The sequence below is a fragment of the Mastomys coucha genome, unplaced genomic scaffold (assembly GCF_008632895.1).
Source record: "Mastomys coucha isolate ucsf_1 unplaced genomic scaffold, UCSF_Mcou_1 pScaffold14, whole genome shotgun sequence".
Lineage (NCBI taxonomy): Eukaryota > Metazoa > Chordata > Mammalia > Rodentia > Muridae > Mastomys > Mastomys coucha.
This window is the reverse complement of record NW_022196896.1, coordinates 47,077,904-47,092,272: the sequence shown is the minus strand read 5'-3', so window position 1 is coordinate 47,092,272 and position 14,369 is coordinate 47,077,904. Positions and strand designations below refer to the sequence as shown.

The 14,369-nt window shown below is 37.6% G+C and overlaps 1 long non-coding RNA gene across 4 annotated transcripts in view; it reads right to left on the bottom strand.

Moving 5' to 3' along the window:
* Positions 1–12,549: 12,549 nt before the first annotated feature.
* LOC116088216 overlaps positions 12,550–14,369 on the bottom strand; it is a 103,421-nt gene continuing 101,601 nt past the window's right edge. For 3 of the 4 annotated variants that reach the window (XR_004117825.1, XR_004117823.1, XR_004117824.1), the window contains one exon: positions 12,550–13,696. This is a non-coding gene — a long non-coding RNA (uncharacterized LOC116088216). The remainder of the gene's footprint in view (positions 13,697–14,369) is intronic. The other variant, XR_004117826.1, reaches the window with a different exon arrangement.

Here is a 14,369-nt window from a genome sequence, read left to right as displayed (position 1 = left end):
TTGCTTTAAATATGCTTGGCTCCACTAAGTAAACGGCTCTTGACAAGCAATGCTTCCTTGAGTCCTGTTGCCTCTCTTGCCCATTCTTTATTCACAGGTTGTGACCCTCCTCGTTCCCCTGAATAACTTGACCTGCAGGCCAGGTCAATTCAGGAAGGCTCCTAGTTTTTCTCTATGGTTAGTTGCACAGTTAATACAAATATATTCATGGGACGTGAAGGTCACAGACCTCATCTTCTTGTGGCAAAAATGGGACAAGATGGCCAAGACAGAGGAGCCGAGGTCATTGCTACAGAATTTGCTGATCTTTGTTTTGATGTGGACATAGGCCCTCTTTTTCAGGTATGTGCCACATTTACAAAAGTAAATGATAGATAGTAGCTAAGATGATGTGTAGGATTGGTGTTCATTGTATCAGTAGCTTCAGTACTGCTCAAAATCTTAAGATGATGAAATAACTACAGACTGTCAGTAAGACTCCTGGGATGTTGGCAGAAGTAGCACAGTGCTTTGCAGCAGGTCTTGCTTCACCCTTCCCTTGTGATAACTGTCATTCCAAAGCAGGGGACCTGGGCTGGTGGCAGGGGGCCTACTGCTGAGGCCTGGGTCTCTTCCTCTCTCTCTGTTTCTCTGTCTCTGTCTCTGTCTCTGTCTCTGTCTCTCTCTCTCTCTCTCCCTCTCTCTTTCTCTCTCCCCCGGGGCTGGCCTGCTTGCTGTACGGCATGTTAGTTAAAAAAGGAGGCAATGTATGAATGAGTTATTTTATTGTAGGAAGGACAGAATAAAATATGCAGCTGAGTAGAAAGAAGGAAAGGAGAGGAAGGAGAGAGAGAGAAAAAGGAGAGGAGGAAAGCAAGAGTTGAGAACAAAGAGCAAAGAGGAGAGAGAGAGCAAGAGTGAGAGGAAGAGGAAAAGAAAGAGTGAGTGAGAGGAAGTAAGAGAACAAGAGAGCAAGAGAGTGGGAGGGGGTAAACCACCCTTTATTGTATGGGGGGTGGCATGCCTGGCTTGTGGTCAGATGACTATGTGTAAGGTCCAGTTAGAATGCTGGGAGCTTCAAGCATTTTCTACCTGATAGAGCACACATCTCCTGTAGGGGCAGCTGTGAGGGGCTTGGGCTGAAATCTGAGCCATTGGTCTCAAGAGCTATCACCAAAGGCCTACTGTCCCTTGTGAACAAATTTACTTTGCTCAGTGGGTCTCCGGGGTTCTGAGGTGGCTGTTCTACTGGATTCCAGCTGTCAGAACTGCCCACTGCCCAACAATAACCAGATTTCTCTCTGCTTTCTGTGTGCTCAAACTCCCATTGAAGTGGTGCAGTAAGCCTTGGATGCAGATGTCCATGCTGTGGGTGTCTGCACACTTACTGCTGGTTTTAAAATCCTTGTTTCTGAGCTTATCAAAAAACTTACTGCCCTGGGTCGGCCAGATATTCTTGTCATGTGTGGGGGCATGATTACACCACAGGTATTTTCTTCTCTATCATCTTCTGAACATGCGTACATACTCACACATGAGTTTTGATTTACAGTTCAAGTGAAGGGTTACTTACAGGATCAGCGATGTCTCAAAAGCAGCTACACCACCAAAAGCACAGTCCACACTGGTGAAGACTGGAGTTCTTAGGCAGCTTGGTAGTTCAGAACATTCCCTGCTTCACTGCTCTGTTGGTCAGTTTCCTCCAGCAGTTGTTCACTGCTTCCATAGCCTTGGGGTGGGGTCCTTGGGATTCTTACAAGTTTCAACCATCCCAGACATATGGATTTTGTTTTCTTTCTGAGTTTTGGGAAGCTTTCAGTAATACATATTTATTAGACTATGAGATTATAGATAACATGGAACTAATATACAAATAGATAGAGATACATGCACTGACACACACACACACACAGAGGCAGAGAGAGAGGAAGAGAGGAGGCAGCAGGCAGACAAACAGGCAGATAACATAAACATGTTTCTAAGGATGTAAGACGTGGATAGGTTAGCTCTTCTTTTGGGTATCAGAATTTCAGAGTACTCCACAACCCTGCCAGCTGAGTACCACATTCCAATTTCAAGTTCATATCTCAGATATAATGATAAACCACATTTTTTAATTAGGTATTTTCTTTATTTACAATATCTCCTTTCCCAGTTTCCCCTACAAATGAAAAAAGAAAAATAAAATAGGAAAAAAAAAAAAAACTAAAACAGTTCCCTGTTCCCTCCCCCTTCCCCCTGCTCACTACCCCACCCTCTCCCACTTCCTGGCCCTGGCATTCCCCAATACTGGGGCATAGATCCTCAACAAGGCCAAGGTCTTCTCCTCCCATTGATGACCCACTTGGCCATGCCCTGCTATACACATGCTGCTGGAGCCATGAGTCCCCCTATGTGTATTCTTTGGTTGGAGTTTTAGTCCCTGGGAGCTCTGAAGGTATAGTTAGTTCATATTGTTGTTCGTGCTAAGGGGCTGCAAACCCTTCAGCTCCTTGGGTCTTTTCTCTAGCTCCTTCTTTGGGGACCCTGCTGTTAAAAACAATGAATTTATGAAATTCTTGGGGAAATGAATGGACCTAGACAATATCATCCTGAGTGAGGTAACCCAATCACAAAAAAAACACACATGGTATGTATTCTCTGATAAGTGGATATTAGCCTAGAACATTGGAATACACAAAGTACAACCCACAAACCACAGGAAACTCAAGAAGAAGGAAGACCAAAGTGTAGATACTTTGTACCTTCTTAAAAAGGGGAACAAAATACACATGGAAGTATTTTCAGAGAAAAACTAAGAAGCAGAGGCTGAAGGAAGGAAAATCCAGAGACTGCTCCACATGGGAATCCTTTCCATATTCAATCATCAAATCCAGACACTATTGTGGATATCAGCAAGTGCTGGCTGACAGGAGCCTGATATAGCTGTCTCCTGAGAGGCTCTGACAGTACCTGACTAATAGAGAAGTAGAGGCTCACAGCCATCCATTGGACTTAGTACAGGGTCCCCAATGAACAATAAACCACATTAAGAAAAGTAAATAGCCTATCACCCTGTTCTCAACTCAGAGATGTTTGTTACTGAATGCTTCAGTCATTCTTATAAGCTCTTAAAACATATGGACAGTACTTACTTTTCTTACGTGACATATTTTCAGTGCTTATAGGTCCAGTGCTGGGGATACAAAGATGATTGGACATTATCTCTACTCAGAAATTCAGGCAAGAAGGACACAGGTTCAGGAGTTTATGTTAAATGGTATTGCAGAATTTTTAACATTGTAAGAGTAATACAAAGTTAGAAAGAGGTACTTGGTAGACAATTCATGTGATTGGTAATCTATTGTCTAACTTTGATCATTTGAAAACTGGGAAAAGATCAGTGTTGCAGCAGTTAAACACAGACTAGGCCATCTGTCCTGTATGGGGTCAAACCTCAAAGTACATCCTAGATTCAGTGGTAGAGCTAAACATGTTCTGATACTAAGACAGCCTAAAATGTGTGGGAGAACTTAGGCTCCAGGCAACTTTACACTAACACACTAGCTGCCACTAAAATAAACTAATGACTGCGGTAGCAGAGCAGTAAAAACAATTGTTGATCATTAGCAGAACTGATTTATCATGAGACCAGATTCAAATCATCAACATTCACTAGTGACAGATACATATATAGGAGGAAGAAAATAGACTTTTATAGCCAGCAATATATCATTATAAGTTTAACACATAGAACAATATGCAGTGAAGATTTAGAGGGAAAATTAGGTTTTAAAGTGCAGTTTCTTGTTAGGTCTACATAGCTTCACAAACAGCATTATGCAGTTTTCTGGTTTAAACTTGGGGTGTGTGTTAGAGGTCAGACTGGTGCTGCTATCTATTTAAATGCTAAATCCTGTCCCCCAAGATCTGGTTGCCCCTGTCAAGGATATCCTCACATACACCAAGTGATGCTATGTAAACCCTGCTCTCCTGTTTAAAGTTAATTAGTTAATAAAAGGCTAGAGCCTGTGAATTGGGCTGTAGGGATAGAGAGGTAGGACTTGAGGATTGATTGAGGGGTCTCAGGAGAGACCAAAGAGAAGGAAAGAGGACAAGAAGGAAGAAGGCTGCAATGAGAGGAGATGGACCATGAACACGTGGCCAGGAGAAACAGCAATTAAAAAGGGAAACATGGCTGGGATGTGAGTTGAAATAGCTCCCAAACCTGTCCAGCCTAGGCTTACAGCTTGTAAATACCAGGCCTGTGTGTTTTTTTTATGGACTAGCTAGAATGTATAATTCCTTTTACAGTCTGAGCACAGCTGGCTTTTAGCTCTTCACTCAAGGAAGATGTTTGTTTCAGCTCCACCTACAGTGTTGCCCATGAGAAAGCGTTGGGTATTAGTGAGGAAGAAAGGAAAAGGTGTATGTGTACACACACACTCACACACACACACACACAAATACACTGTCACACATACATGCACATATGTATAAAATATTTCTTTGAAGCTGAAATAATCAAGCATATTTGTTCTACAGAATTATGAATTTTTGTATGAAGTTGGTGTTTCCAACGTATTTGGTCCTGGAACCTGGATTCCCAGGGCTGCTGTTCAAGTGCTTGATGATATTGAGAAGTGCTTGGCCGAGAAGCAGCAATCTGTATAACGTCTGGATTTTTAGTTATGACCAAAGAACGTAGTAGTAAATCTGAGTCTTCAGATAATCCCAACATGTGTTAGTATGCTTGCTTTGAAAACCTCATATCAAAAGACTGATTATAAATGTCCAGTCATGCCAATACACATATTTAAAGAATCTGAATTAAAAAAAAAATCTCTGAAAATCATTTACACCAAGTATTTTTTAAGTTTACTATTCTAGAAAATTAAAATAGTATACTACTTAGAAATAGCTAATAATATAATATAATTCTTATAAATAATTAAACTTTTGTTTTGTTCTTTGAGATGGGGTCTCACTATATAGCTCAGGTTGTCTTGCAACTCACTCTGTAGACCAGTCTGGCCTCAAATTCACAGAGATCCACCTGCCTCTGCCTCCCTAGTACAAGGATTAAAGTTATTTGCCTCCATGGCTAGCAAATAATTAAACTTTACACTTAAAAATTTGACTGAATCTTTCCTCAATTTAGCATTGATTTGAGTACTAGAAACTTAAGTTCCTATGCTAATATAGTTAATAAAATAATGCCATTTATCTCAGAAGAAATAGTGGAGGGTACTTATGGATGGAAATAGACTGGGGTTGTGGTCCTCACAGATCTACTGTTGCTTCACTTAAAGTAGTAGCTATTATCCCCTGTACAATGGAATAGGGACATGGAAGATATGCCTTCCAGGTTGCTTCAGCTTCTTCTCAGCATGGGAATGATCTTTTTAATGTCAGGTCTGGCCTCAAAACTCTAGAAAAGATGTGTGTGTGTATGCTCTCTTAAATGAAATGCTGATGGACAGATGAATTTGCTATAATAGCAATCTCAGTCTATTACATAAAATGAATGAATTTTCAGTTCTAGAAACATGCTGATCTGTATAGATTTTCTTATTAAAGATAAGCTACAAAAATAAAAATATTCTGTGGAACCCTCTAGGGAGATGTTAAATAATTCACTCCTTGAAGGAAGAAAATAACTCTGTGTTAATATAAGGTATCCAGTGACGGTGAAGTGGGCAACAAGGATTCTTTTGTAACTCTCTACATTATAGATCAAATAATAGTGTGGAGGGAAAAATCATATATTGCTGTAGAATTAGTAAAGTATACTATAATATATTTCAATTTTCAGAACATGACTCTTGAGAGGGAATCATGATTATAGTTCCCATTTTATTTTGTATTTTTTTTGTTTTTTTCGAGACAGGGTTTCTCTGTGTAGCCCTGGCTGTCCTGGACTCACTCTGTAGACCAGGCTGGCCTTGAACTCAGAAATCCGCCTGCCTCTGCCTCCCAAGTGCTGGGATTAAAGGCGTGTGCCACCACGCCCAGCTTATAGTTCCCATTTTAAAGATGAGCAGATTGACAAGCACTATGAGCACTATGTGATGAGCACTATGTCACCTTATGTACTTTTCATAAAGAAGTAAATGTTCTATAAATATGATGTTCCTGTCATGTGTTCCATTATGTGCTGGTGACTTGGCATGTACTGTGTTTTACATATTTACAATTTCTGATATTTCTCTTTGAACACCACTTAGAAAATAATAGTCTCCAAAAGCTGCTAGATTTTATGTTTCCTCCATGCTATCTTCCTGTCAGAATTGTGGGCTACTTGCTGAGGCTGAAGATGTCTTGAGCTCTTATCTTTACTACCCTAATGCTTCGGGTCTGGATGTGAGACCCAAATAATAAGTAGTTCTGTAGTTCCTGGAAAATACTTTACTCCCTGATTTAGAAACTCATGAAAATAAAATCCTCACCTTCCTGTGCTTTACTGAGGCTGTGATATCCTTCTTGAAACCCCCAGGGGAAATATTAAGAGAAACTCCAGTGATCTGAGTGTGGCAGAGGGGAAAGCTGTCACAGAGATGCATCTTGGTTTCAATGCTGAATTTTTATACAGACATTGAAATAGTCCTGGTGCCAGAACTTTTGTCACATGAGAAAAAGCTATTACTTTTCTTTTTACCAACCAGGGTACTTTTACCTGCATGTTCTCTTCCTTGCAAGCAAAATTATTCTAATAGATATTTATAGCCACCCCCCCAATTCCAAGGTTGAGTTTAGGTTCTTAAATATTCCCTTCCTGTTTGAATATCACTGTGTGCATTTCCATGGGATATTTAAGAAGTAGGAACTAAGGTTTTAGAGTGGTTGCAAAAGCAAAGTAATGAGAAGCAGTGAAATCAGAACAAATTGTTCAGCTCATATAACTGAGTCATTAGCCAAATACAACAGGCCAGAGTGGTGATTCAAACAAAACCTACATTGAATACAGACATCCTGTAGGCAAGATTCCACAGAACAGATTAGCTATCATGGGCAGCTCTTCCAACAATGGTCACAAATTGGTAATGAAAAGCTTTAGCTTTTTGTAGAAATTGCTCTCTTACTCCATTTGTGGCAGATGCTTAGTTTTTCTTTTACTACTCTTTCCCATTTCTGATGTTATTGCATCAATGTTATTTCACTACCAATCTAAAGTATAATTTATATTCAATAAGACTGTCTAAAAATATTTGCAGAAATCCTCAAAAATCAACTGTATCATTTGTGAAGGAACTGCCTTACGAAAATTCTAAGACTGTTATTGGAAACTCAGGTCACCACAGTAATTTACCTAAGAATGTTTAATATGGTAATTATTTAGTGTGTGTGTGTGTGTGTGTGTGTGTGTGTGTGTGTGTGTGTGTGTATTACAGAGCATACAAAGAGTGAGAGGTCAACTGAAGAATGGGTTTTCTCCTGCTATCATATGTTTCAGAGATCAAATCAGGTCATCAGACATACAGTGTTTCTACCTGATGAGCCATGCCCCTGGCTATAAAGCTTTGCTTTGGAATTCTATCCTAGATATTTAACTCTTAGCATAAAGATAAAAGTCTTGAAGGTACTATGCCCCAGTGTAGAGGAATGCCAGGGCAAGGAAGTAGAAGAGGGAGGGTTGGTGAGCAGGGGGCATGGGGGAGGGAACAGGTTTTTTGTTTGTTTGTTTGTTTTGTTTTGTTTTGTTTTCCAGGGGGGAAACCAGGAAAGGGGATATCATTTGAAATGTAAATAAAGAAAATAGCTAATAAAAAATCCATGTTAAAATAAAAGATAAAAGTCTTTCTTGAATGACTGACAAATGCATTAAATAAATGATTCTACTGGACTTCAAAAGGTTTTTGACCCTTGAAATTGCTTAGTAATGTAATGACTGATAATAGAAATAGACCAAAATGAAGGCCCTTTGAACCCATTCTAGAAACCTCTGGAGAATACTATCAGATGTTAGGATAAGACTCATTACTCTGTACTATTCCAAGTAACAGAAGAAATTTTAGACATAGAAGTTCCCAGCCCTGCTGATATAATTTGTATTGATATTACACTCAATAGTTATAGCCACTAAGATTTATAAGTAAGGCACATTGATCAACTAGGCAGAATTAAGTCCCAAATCTAGGAAAGTTGTTAAACTAGGGTTCATAAATAGAAATGAGAAAACTTGAAATTTTATGAGGTCCCATTTGTCATTTCTTGATCTTAGAACATAAGCTATTGGTGTTCTCTTCAGGAAAATTTCCCTGAGCCCATGTGCTCGAGGCTCTTCCCCACTATCTTTTCTATTAGTTTCAGTGTATCTGGCTTTATGCGGAGGTCCTTGATCCACTTGGACTTGAGCTTTGTATAAGGAGATAGGAGTGGTTCGATTTACATTCTTCTACATGCTAACCACCAGTTGAGCCAGCACCATTTGTTGAAATTGCTGTCTTTTTTCTACTGGATGGTTTTAGCTCTTTTGTCAAAGATCAAGTGACCATAGGTGTGTGGATTCATTTCTGGGTATTCAGTTCTGTTCTATTGATCCACTTGCCTCTGATTGTACCAATACCATGCAGTTTTTATCAAAATTGTTCTGTAGTACAGCTTGAGGTCCGGGATGGTGATTCCACCAGAGGTTCCTTTATTTTTGAGAATAGTTTTGGCTATCCTGAATTTTTTTTGTTTGTTTATTATTCCAGATGAATTTGCAAATTGCTTTTTCTATGTCTGTGAAGAATTGAGTTGATAGGGATTGCATTGAATCTGTAGATTGCTTTCTGCAAGAATGTGGAACAAAGTAATCAGGGAAGGCAGAGGGAAGGAAGAATTTGGGTGGGAGTTGAAGAGAAAAAGAGGGAGAACATAAGATATGAGGAAAACAGGAGGATGATTGGAAATATGCAGCTGACAAGGCTGAGGGGGGCGTTGGGGGAAACTCTTGTAAGTCCCAGAGACCTGGGAGGTGGGATCCTCACAGGACTCAATGTGGGTGACTTTAGCGAAAATGTCCAATGGTGGGATGACAAAACCTGATAGTAGTTAGTCAGGGCCCCAAAGAGATGAAAGAGTATACCAACCTACCTTCTTAATCTTGACCCAAGGTTGTTTCTGTCCAAAAGCAATGCAAGGACAAAAATGGAGGAGAGACTAAAGAAATGGCTGACAGGTGACTGGACCAATCCAGAATCTATCCCATAGGCAGTCAGTAAACTGTGACACTATTACTGATGATGTGTTTTGCTTGGAGAAAGGAGCTGTTCTTTGAGATTTTCTAACAGCAGTTGACTGAGACAAATGGGCATACAACCAACTATTGGACTCAGGTCACAGGGACCCCTATGAAAGATTTAGAGAAATGACTGAAAGAACTGAAGTAGTTGGAAACCTTATAAGAAGACCAAAAGTGTTAACTCATCTGAACACCTGGGACCTTCCAGAGAGCAAGCAACTAACCAAAGAAGATATACAGGGGCTTTCAAGGCTCCTCGTATATATGTAGCAGAGGACTACCTTGTCTGTCATCAGTGTGAGAAGATGACCCTATTCCTGTAGAGACTTGATGGCCCAATGAAGGTGGCTGCCTGGAGTGGGGGAAACATTTCAGAGGCAAAGGGGGGGAACTCTGTAAGGGGGAGACAGTAGAATGGTTGACAATTTCTGTGAAAATAAATAAAATAACTAAACTGAAACACACAAGTGAATAACAACAACAAAAAATGTGTACACTACAAAGGCATTAGGGGTTATAAATCTCTTGAGATTGAGCCACACTTCAGGTGATATACAGGTTAAAGGATAATTTTGGCTGTAAGTCCTTACAATCAATACTATTTAAAATCAAATTCTTAATCTATTGATAGATTTTTTTCTGTATTTGCCTCACGTTTCTCAGTGGGAATATTCTTACTAAAGAGGTGCTTCATATCGAAACTCAATTCTTCATGTCTTATGAATTGACTTTCACATTAATCCAGTGAATATCCAATTTGAGTTCTGATAAGAAACCTATATTTGTACAGCATCTCAATTTTCAAGTGTCTAGTTGCCTATGTCACTGGTGGCTATTACAGTTGAGTAGAGAGTGCAAACTCATTCACTTATTTTCATATCCCTGTTACTTCCTCCAAGACATGCTGAGAATGTTGTCACCTATCAGGTACTTTGGAATCCAAGAAGTAGTGTGAAATTTCATATTTTTAGTAATTCTAAGATGATCATATATTTTAAACTTACCCTTCTTTCTGTCAGTTTTGATGGTAGCAGAAGAGTTATGAGAAACAACATTACTAAGAAAGCAGACATGACTGAAACAATGAAGGAAATAGTCTTGGTTGAGTCAAGCAGTGCATAGAACACAAATGGTAACCAACATACTAATAGAAGGTATTCCAAAACAACTATGTCTGACAAATTCAATGACAATAGAAGGAAAAACTTGTCATGTGTGGTTAATGAAGTGCTTTAATTTCCTCTGATAGAGACAATAATAAACTAAAGAACTTGAGTGATGTTCATGATGTTTACTTGTAACAGTTAGTGAATTTCTAGTTAATTCTGCATATATCTAATACTCATCTTCCAAAAGAAAATGTAGAATCAATGGCTCCAGTTGCAAATTTTGAAATTTGCTTTTCACTGTGTACTATCATTTAGTTTGCTACTCATTGTTTATATTTTTCAACTAGAAAATAAAACATTATATCAGAATTATCCAGAGACAAAAATATGCAAGTACCTTAGAAGTAGAATTTTATGAAGAACATTTGGATGCAATTCTTTTATTATATTCTGATCAGTTAATGCTTTTCACCTTCAATAATAACATATAAGCACAATTATTTGGGAAATATTTATTATATTTAGGCATACTCATTCAATTACTTGAGAGATAAGTTCTTTTATATTTTCATAAGGTTTTAAGTATACTCAGCTTAATGTACATAATGTCCACTATCAATGTGTCATTAACACCTATGTCCTTTACATCCTTCTAATGAACTCTTACATTGGGATGAATTGGACTAACTGCATGTAAATTATAGTGCTGACCCATTCTTTTGTAAACTGTATCTTTAATAACCACTTTCAAATTCTTTTTGAAAAAGTAGTAATTTCATTAAATTTCTTCCTGTCAAAATGGCAATTAAGAGTCATTATATGCACAAAACTAGCACACTTATATGTTTTATAACATTTCTTCATTTCCTGTATACAGACACTCAGATACACTACTCCATTCCGATCACTATCTTTTATTCTATTGCCATTAAACAATAAAATTTGAGTCAAAAACCTCTCCACAGAGATCTTCAATGTCTTTAATCTTTACTTTTAAAAACTTTTATAAACATCAATAATTGCTAAGGACATACAGACATGCTTGGATATCATGTGTCTTCCTCTATTCATTGCCTGTGCATTCCAGAGTGATGGCTTTTAATCTTCTACTTGGTGAAATAGTGCCGATGTCTTGTTCTTTGAGGTCGAAGGGTAGGGTTGCCTCAACCAAAACTCAGGGGATACACAGCAACAGTGAGCCAAGGCATAGTTTAGTGAATGTTTCAGCACCATTTATAGACAATCAGAAAAAAGATTTCCCACAGTTTCTAGTTCTCAATAGCTTCTGTTTCTCAATCAATAGTTTATCTAGGTTCAAGGTGACACAAGCCTCCTTGAAGAAATCTGTGGCCTAATTCTTTGATGTGTTGTATCTTATAATTAAAAATAAAGTATTTTTCTCCTGTGAAAATTATGAAGACCACATCTTCAGGCATGCATCTTACTTGGCAGAACTGCATGATTCTCTGCTGAGAATTCAAAATTATTATTACTGCTGAAATTATTCTCAGTGTGCTCATATTCAAAAAACATCCTTAAGTCACCTTGGAATTAGAATACTGGGAGTAGTCACCCCATGCCATTTTTCTACAAACCAGTAAATAGTAAATTATAAGTAGGGCCAGTGTCCTCTCTGACAGTTATTTTAAGCAAAAAATGTTACCTTACTATAACTCTTATCAGATGAGGAAATGCATTGAAGTTGTGTTTTCTAGCCATCAGCAGGGTGTCACTCTTTACATTACTCCTTACTTGGCCAGTTTCACTACACAAGGTTACTAGGCAGTCTCAGTTTCTCTGTATTTTTCAAAGACTGAGGCTCTGATGTGTCACTATCTACTGTAAACTTTTTACTGTAAACACATCACCTTTCCATAGAATTTAGTTTCAGAGTCTGTAGTCTTAGTCTAAATTGCTTGACTCATAGATCATCACTGCAGGTCAGCCTCTGTTGCAGGATCCTGTGCTTCTGGGGTTTTCTGGGTCTCCTCCTCTCATTTGGTAGATGGTCATAGTGCAATAAAATTTCCTCAGCATTTCTTTAATTGTGTCCTACAATTTTCGGTATGTTATGCATTGATAATTTTTTATTGAAATTTCTGAAAATCTTCAATTTCTTTCTTATTTCTGCTCTGACTAGTGGTCATTGAATAGAAAGTTGTTCAGTTTTCAGAAGTTTTGTAGGCTTCTATTGCTTTGGTTGTTGTTGAAATCCAGCTTTAATCAATGGTGATCTGATAAAATGCAAGAGTGTTTTTTGTTTGTTTTGTTGGTTGATTGGTTTTGTTTTGTTTTTTGTTGTTTTTGTTTTGTTTTGTTTTTCAGTTTTCTTTTGTTTGTTGAGGAATGCTTTGTGGCTGAGTATATGCTAAATTTTGGAGAAGATTCCATATAGTGTTGTTCTTTTGTTTTTCACTAAAATATTCTTGTGATATGTTAGGTCCATTTGTGTCAATATCTATTAGTTCCATTATTTCTATGTTTTGCTTTTGTTTGGATTATCTTTAATTGGTGGGAGAAGGGTTTTGAAGTCTACCACTATTAACATATGGTTCAATATAGGATTTAAGCTATAGTAATATTTCCTTTATAAATGTGAGTGTGATTTTATTTTAAGTATAGATATTCAGAATTGGAATGTCCTCTTGGTGGATTTTTCCTCTGTTGAACATTATGTTTCTTCCCTCAACTCTTTTGAATAATTCTTGTTGAATGTCTATTTTATTAGATATTACAATGGCTACTCCATAATCCTTTGTGGATCTGTTGGATTGGAACATTATTTTCTAGCTCATTGCTCTGAGGTAATCTCTATCCTTGTTATTGAAGTGTTTTCTTGTACAAAGAAGAATGATGGATCAAGTTTCATCTACAGCCATTCTAGTAGATGGTGTCTTTTCATTGGGAAACTATTCCCATTAATGCTGAAAGGAATTAGTGACAAGCAATTCTTAATTCTTGTTGTTTTGATATTGCTGGTGGTTGTGTGTATGTGTGTGTGTTTATGTATGTGTGTGTGGGTGAGTTTGTGTGCTTCTGTGTATGCTACCCTCCTTTTGGATTTGATGATGAGAAATTATGTATTTCCTGTATTTTCTTGAGTGTAGTTATCCATCTTGGGCTGGACATTTTCTTCTGGTGTTTTCTGCATATCTGTATTTATTTTACTATTTTACTCATGTGACAACCTGTGATGATAGCATTTATCTTACTGTAACCTCTGATGCCAGTTTGTAGTTAATATAGAATGGCTTTGGGAAATCCTGGATGTTTGAATGAGGAGTTAGTGCAGGTAAAAAGAAATGTTTGGCACACTCTTTCAACCTAGTTATTTGAATTTCAGATTGTTCTGTACTTTAAGCTGAAACTTATTCCATGTGGCTTGTTTCGGAGAACAGTACAGCTGTATAAACAAGGAAGAAGACAATGAATGTTATTACCAAACAGTACCTTAGTTAGGAATTTGATTTTCTTTAGTAAGGTTGTAACGAACACAATTATTTTAGTTTCAGTCTGAATAAAATAATGACTATATGAAATAATCTTCATAGTGATCTGCAATGTGACATATTCTGTGACTGTTAAATGCATTTTATGTTTTAATGAAGAGGAAGGTGTTTGGATCGAAAAGTAATTTGTGGAAAGTGAGTCAAGTACACTCTTTTACAATTTGCCTTCAAGTTTTTCCAAATTTTCATTTGTTAAAAATAAAGCACAATTTAGTCATTTTAGAATTATACTTCTCATGATTTCAATATTTCAATAGACTAAATATTATTTTTGTTCACCCTTAATCCATAATCATTTATTCAGCATTATCTTCTTCTTTCCTTTAATAAAAATGCATGGAGGAGATATTGTAAGAGCCGGATAGATCAAGGAAACAACAATAAAAAGCCCATAGATTCTAATATGCTAGGCTGATTAGAACTCAGAAGGATTAAACTATCAGAAAGCACACATGTGTCTAACCTAGATCCAATGCAAATATGTTAAGTTTGTGTAGAATGATGCTGTTGTGTAACTTCTATCAGGGATCAGGGGCTATCTCTGACTCTGTTACATGCCTTTGGGAT